This window comes from Oncorhynchus mykiss, chromosome 22 (genome assembly GCF_057628025.1).
Source record: "Oncorhynchus mykiss isolate SJ-2025 chromosome 22, ASM5762802v1, whole genome shotgun sequence".
NCBI classification, from domain to species: domain Eukaryota; kingdom Metazoa; phylum Chordata; class Actinopteri; order Salmoniformes; family Salmonidae; genus Oncorhynchus; species Oncorhynchus mykiss.
The window spans coordinates 14,771,711-14,779,053 of record NC_143043.1 but is presented as its reverse complement, the minus strand read 5'-3'; positions in this window follow the sequence as shown (position 1 = coordinate 14,779,053).

The following is a 7,343-nucleotide window of genomic DNA, read 5'->3' as shown; positions in this document are numbered from 1 at the left end:
GCATTCAAAGGAAATAAAGGGTAACGTCCGGAGAGGCTGAAATAAGTTTGAACTCCGCACGGGTAAAAGTAAGACTATTCTGGAGTAAAGGCAAAAACTTTTAAAAGCACCTAAAAGTAGCAGCAATATGAAGTACTGCTTTAGCTGAATGAGTCATACGATGAGAATGTATGGGCATGAGTGCCATTCAATTACAGTGATGGATGTCAGAAGGTCCTAGCATTTTCTTCCAGGTGGAAAAAATCAGCAGCAGATATTTCTGAAATCTTATCCAACAGAGTTTGTAACTATTTGCAACTATTTCTGGTGTATATATTGCAATGTATTATCCAATAGATGTACAATGTAAAGTACTGTATATTTATTTATTTGTATATTTATTTATATGTGTTTTTATTTCACAATATATTTTACATATGCGATCAGATTGCTGGGTTGGGTGGTGAGAGTTTAAAAAAAAGTATATATATATATATATTTATAAAGTACCAGTCAAAAGTTTGGACACACCTTCTCATTACAGGGTTTTTCTTTATTTTGACTATTTTCTACATTGAATCAGGCTTTCTTGGTCAAATTGCTGCAAAGAAACCACTACTAAAGGACACCAATAATAAGAAGAGACTTGCTTGGGCCAAGAAACTCTGTCATTAGACCAGTGGAAATCTGTTCTTTGGTCTGATGAGTCCAAATTTGAGATTTATGGTTCCAACTGCCATGTTTTTGTGAGACGCAGATTAGGTGAATGGATGATCTCCGCATGTGTGGTTCCCACTGTGAAGCATGGAGGAGGTGTGATGGTGTGGGGGTGCTTTGCTAGTAACACTGTCCATGATTTCTTTAGAATTTAAGGCACACGTAACCAGCATGGCATTCTGCATCTGGTTTGCGCTTAGTGGGACTATCATTTGTTTTTCAACAGGACAATGACCCAAAACACCTCCTGGCTGTGTAAGGGCTATTTGACCAAGAAGGAGAGTGATGGTGCTGCATCAGATGACCTGGCCTCCACAATCACCCAACCTCAACCCAATTGAGATTGTTTGGGATTATTTTCCCCCCCACCTTTATTTAACCAGGTAGGCCAGTTGAGAACAAGTTCTCATTTACAACTGCGACCTGGCCAAGATAAAGCAAAGCAGTGTGACAAAAACAACAACACAGAGTTACACATGGGATAAACAAACATACAGTCAATAACACAATAGAAAAACATATGTACAGTGTGTGCAAATGCACTAAGATTAGGGAAGTAAGGCAATAAATAGGCCATAGAGGCAAACTAATTACAATTTACATTGGACCACAGAGTGAAGGAAAAGCAGTCAACAAGTGCTCAGCATATGTGGGAACTCCTTCAAGATTGTTGGAAATGCATTCCTCATGACGCTGGTTGAGAGAATACCAAGAGTGTGCAAAGCTGTCATTAAGGCAAAGGGTGGCTGCTTTAAAGAATCTAAAATCTAAAATAAATGTTAATTTGTTTAACACTTCTTTGGTTACTACATGATTCGATAGTTTTGATGTCTTCACTATTGTTCTATAATGTAGAAAATAGGAAAAATAAAGAAAAGCCCTGAATGAGTAGGAGTGTCTGAACTTTTGACTGGTACTGTATATACAGTGCATTCGGAAAGAATTCAGACCCTTTCACTTTTTTCCACATTTTGCTACGAAACAGCTTTATTCTAAAATGTATTAAATAAAAACGATCCCTCATCAATCTACACACAATAGCCCATAATGACAAAGCAAAAACAGTTTTTTAGAAATTTCAGCAATTTTATTTAAAACACCCCAGAATTACCTAATTTACATAAGTATTCAGACCCTTTGTTATTTGAGTGGAAATTGAGCTCCGGTGCATCCTGTTTCCATTGATCATCCTTGATATGTTTCTACAACTTGATTGGAGTTCATATGTGGTATATTAAGTTAATTGGACATGATTTGGAAAGGCACACACCTGTCTATATAAGGTCCCATAGTTGACAGTGCATGTCAGAGTAAAAACCAAGCCTTGAAGTTGAATGTATTGTCCTCTGTAGAGCTCAGAGACAGGATTATGTCGAGGCACAGATCTGGGGAAGGGTGCCAAAACAGTGACCTCCAGTTTGGAACCACCAAGACTCTTCCTAGAGCTGGCCGCACAGCCAAACTGAGCAATCGGGGGAGAAGGGCCTTAGTCAAGGACGTGATCAAGAACCCGATGGTCACTCTGACAGCTCTAGAGTTCCTCCGGGGAGATGGTAGCACCTTCCAGAAGGACAACTATCTCTGCAGCACTCCACCAATCAGGCCTTTATGGTAGAGTGGCCAGATGGAAGCCACTCCTCAGTAAAAGGAACGTGACAGCCCGCTTGGAGTTTGCCAAAAGGCACCTAAAGGACTCTCAGACCATGAGAAACAAAATTCTCTGGTCTGATGAAACCAAGATTGAACTCTTTGGCCTGAATTCCAAGTGTCACGTCTGGAGGAAACCTGGCACCATCCCTACGGTGAAGTATGGTGTGGGCAGCTTCAAGCTGTGGGGACGTTTTTCAGCGGCAGGGACTGGGAGACTGGTCAGGAATGAGGGAAAGATAAGTGGAGCAAAGTACAGAGAGATCCTTGATGAAAACCTGCTCCAGAGTGCTCAGGACCTCAGACTGGGGCAAAGGTTCACCGTCCAACAGGACAACAACCCTAAGCACACAGCCAAGACAACATAGGAGTGACTTCGGGACTAGTCTCTGAATGTCCTTGAGTGGCCCAGCCAGAGCCCAGACTTGGACGAGATCTAAAATCTCTGGAGAGACCTGAAAATAGCTGTGCAGCAACACTCCCCCTCCAACCTGGCAGAGCTCGAGAGGATCTGCAGAGAAGAATGGGAGAAATTCCCCAAATATAGGTGTGCTAAGCTTGTAGAGTCATACCCAAGACTGCCAAAGGTGCTTCAACAAAGTACTGAGTAAATGGTCTGAATACTTATGTAAATGTGATATTTCAGTTTTTCATTTTATACATTTGAAAAAATTCTAAAAACCTGTTTTTGCTTTGTTATTTTAGGGTATTGTGTGTAGATTGATGAGGGGAAAAAACCCCAATTCAATCAATTTTAGGATAATGCTGTAAAGTAACAAAATGTGCAAAATGTGAAGGGGTCTGACTACTTTCCGAATGAACTGTATGATGTATTGCATGAATCCTATGGATTGAAATAACAAAAACTTGATGTGAAAAAAAAGTCCTAGTATTTAGACGTCATAGAAATGTGTGATTCATTTGCCATCTGTGTCTGCAAACACACTGCAGCAGCTAATTTCCCTCTCTGTGGCACTGTCTGGTTTCACATGCATGAGATGATTATTCCTCTGGATTACCCAGGTGACTTTGCAGGGAAAGACAGTCATTAATCAAACCTAGCCTCTGGTCAGAAAATGGCTCCCCGGTAAATATCTACAACCCTTTCATTTCGGAGCGAAGATTTCCGGCAAAGCTATGAAGCACAGTGTCATGAGTGACTGGCTCCACTCCAAAGCCATTAATGATGTGATGATTGAACTCCATTCACAGAATAACTTGGGACACTTCAAATGTCATATCAGGTTTGTCAGAGAATATTATTCTGACAGTTCAAGGTCACATGAATATGGACTTGCCTTTTCAGTCGACCATTAAGGTTCAGATGAATGCCTGTTATGCACATCCCTTTGTCAAAATGGGAGAGGAGAAAAGTGTAGACTTTTTATAGACATAGTTTGATGGAGCACATCATTGAAAAGTTCCCATAAAAGCGGGAATCTTCCGTCAACGTTAGAACAACACAAAGGCGTACTGTCTTTCTCCATAATACGCCCGCTATCTTGTTTCCTGTGAGGAAAAGCACCTTATATCTTACCAGGATAGCACAGTCCTAGTCAAGGAAGCAACATGTAATCAGGTCCTTCTAGTCAACTTGTGTCAGTCTAGTCTGGCAGCCAAGCTTTGTGCTACACTAAACAGTGTATTGATTTGCTAAACTGTGTATTAGTTCAATGCTCCAGTCTTATTCTTCTGAAATATTTATCTTTTTTTCTGTCATAACAGACACATGCACCTGATGGGCAAGTCACCTTGGATGGAAGGTTTGTAAAGCCTTCATGCTGTGATAGAGGAACTGTCTTACTGTACTGTAGCCAGTGTTAGTGAAGCTACTCTGAACATTTTGTTTGCCAAGCTACCAATTACTTCACGTGGGAAGACGCTCAGTTAAACGAAAGCTACCCTTAAGAAGAAATGGGCTTACTTAACTAAAGTTACTTTGAAAAAGTTGTTTGTGACAAATTATCATATCTCCATCTGAAATGTGACAGGCCACAAATTTCCGAGAACAGATCACTCTGGAGTCAGATGTTAACGGAATGTGTCATTTGGCCTATTAAATACAAAAACTATGATTCAAGTGAGAATTAGGCAGGTCTGATGCTGGAAAAGAAAGGACACGATTGCCTAGTCCTAACACCTACTGTAGCCTACATTCAGATTCTGTCCCACTTCGTCTCTGAAGAGGGGAAGTACAGATGAGGTAGCCCATAAAGGAGCCCATCAGAGGTTGAGCTGAAACTCTCCTGATTCTCCATCCTCTCTTGGTCTGGAACACTTAGTGTTGACTGACAGGTTGGAGCTGTATTTGAACACTTCCCAGAGGAAAAAGCCATCAGTAACACAATTTTAACAAGCACTTAAGAAAGGATGGATGTGGAGTCCCTCCATCTCTGTTGGATTAGACAGGGTCTGTATAAAAAGGTGTTAATTCACAGGGGTGAGGGTGAAAACTATATGCAGTCAACAGTGTCATGGTCTTCTAAGAGTAAGAGACTTAACACCACTGCTTTTTCAGTTGACTTCCAGTCTGCCATGTCTACTTTCACAATACATTAACACATTGTGAATAAATACTCTCCGGGTCTTAGTGCAATCCTGAGGGTGTACAAAAGTCTCTAGAGTCCACAGTCTTGGAAATATTGCGAGATACAGTAAGTCAGAGTCTAAATAAGTCCTACGATACTGTAGTTGTTCTTGTCGAGCCATATCAGCTAAAAGTTTTGTTACTTCAACACTTCAATCATTCTAATGAGAAAGGTCTTCCATTTACACACCCAATTTCCACATCTTTGTCAGCAAAAACTTGACCTGATAAAAGGAGGACTCGAAAAAGAGAGGCTCTATGGGAAGACTAATGTTGACTGGTGTTTTTAACTTTAGGGGAAAGTACTCTCCCAATGTTGTTTATGACATGCTCTCAGAGCTTTTCTTCATCAACAGCTTTCAACCAAGTGGAACCATTCCCCAAAGCATTTGGTGGAGGTAGAAACAGGCTCTTAATCGCTTGTGTGTTATTGAATTATTGAATTAAAAGCTTATGTGCTCAGGGTGAGCATGTCAATTTTTCCCAACTGAATGGTACACTGCTCATTCCTTTCTCATCTGAATAGATCGTTTGTGTATGTAAAATGGTGAAGAATGGGGGCATTACACAGATCACTTTCATTGTCTATAATTCCTATTCACTCTGACTGTAATCATTGGGAAAGAAAAAGTCATATTCATCCACCCAACAGTGTGTGATATGCCCGTCCCTAATCTGCATTCAGCGCTCATCAACAACACGTCGCCGATTTATGTCAAGCAGTTGTTGCACAGTGTTAATTAAAGGAGGGTTTTCTTCAAAGAACACATTTAGCATAATTGCAGCTCAAGTGGGAGTTTCACCTGTAGCCATTTGTTAAGAGTAAGTGATATCTTAAAGGATCTCAAGGGGTATATTCGACCACATTGCCTGAGTCCTTTCAGATTGACATTCTGCTATCGCCTGTTTTCATGTCTAGTGTTTTAAAATTCTGGGGATTGAAGTAGAGGAGTAGAGCGAGCGATGTGATATTATTGCCTGGCATTTCATTGGGAATCAGTTGCTGTGACCCACGCAATTTCCCCCTCAAAGAGTATTTCAACTTATGCAGATGAGCTCATCAGAGCCGCCTGCTGAGCAGCAACATCTCGGTCTGGAATTGTCAATACCAGCAACGAAAACAAATGCAAATCAAAATCTAAATTAATATGTTTCCCCTGGGGAGGGAACTGAGTCTTACTTATATTCGTCTCTCAGAACATGACAGGATCCTGTTATCCCGAAAACAAGCACTGTGGCATTCTCAGGGAGATGACACACAGATGTCACATGTCTTCTACTGCTTCAGATAAGACAGGAGAAAATAGAAAAAGCAATTAAATGGGGATAATTTAGCTATTGTGAAACACATAGCCTTTTGAGATGGTGATCTAATTTAGCACAAATCAATGCATCATAATAAAAATACAATTGAGTGAATAGTGAGTAGTGTAGCAGTAGAGTAGCCTACTGTATAAGAGCCAGATGAGTTGGAAGGGTTTCAAGTTCCCCTGTTATGCGGCTTCAGTCACTAGCAGAACCCATGCCACTGTTTGATAGAGCTACAGACAGCATCAGAGGGAATAACATGGTATGTTTGGAAAGAGCTGAACCAGCAAAGACAGGATAAACGAGCTAGGGCTGCCATATCATTGCTGTTGTCCATCACTTTTACCTGAAGTGCTTACCCCTGCTAGGGATTTTATTGCACTGGTGCTCTTTCTTGTTTGAAACTAGTGGTTCTCATGACAAACGGTTCCTATTCTGCTCAGGATGGTACAGAATGGGATGTCAAGAAGAGGAACATGGATTCAAATGGACGGCTATTCTGCAGCTTGCTTTAATTCAGGCACACCAGTTTTAAACAAATTCCCACGTACCATACACCGGGGACTTGTTTAATGCTTAAGCAGCATAGAAGCATCATAGGTTTGGCTGATTTGCAGTTTAATGAGGTACACTAGTGGGCTGAGGTCGACAAAACTTGCATAAACTACAGATGTAGGATCTTAATTTGAGCCAGTTTGCTACAGCAGGAAAATAATCCTGCAGCAACAGGAAAGGTGAATCATTATGTGGATTATAATTAATGGACATTTTTGTAGGGGTTTATACAGTGTCCCTAAGGGAAAATCAAGCCTTAAATTTCAAAGTGGAAATTACAATCTTCAAAACCCTTTTTCAACCTCAAATACACTACAAGTTTTCCTGCAACAGGGGGATCAAATTAATTGAGATCTTTGAAGCATTTCATATTGTCTGATTTCATTTGTTTGCTGTAAAAGATCATTAGTTGGTGTGTAAAAAGAAAGGTGACTGCGGTTAAGAGTATGATAATATTAAGTTAACTTGAGAGTGGGATCTCGACCGCTATTGTAAATAGTCATGGCTCGTGTTGGTGTGTGTTTGTGGGGTTGCCGATTTTTCTGACAGT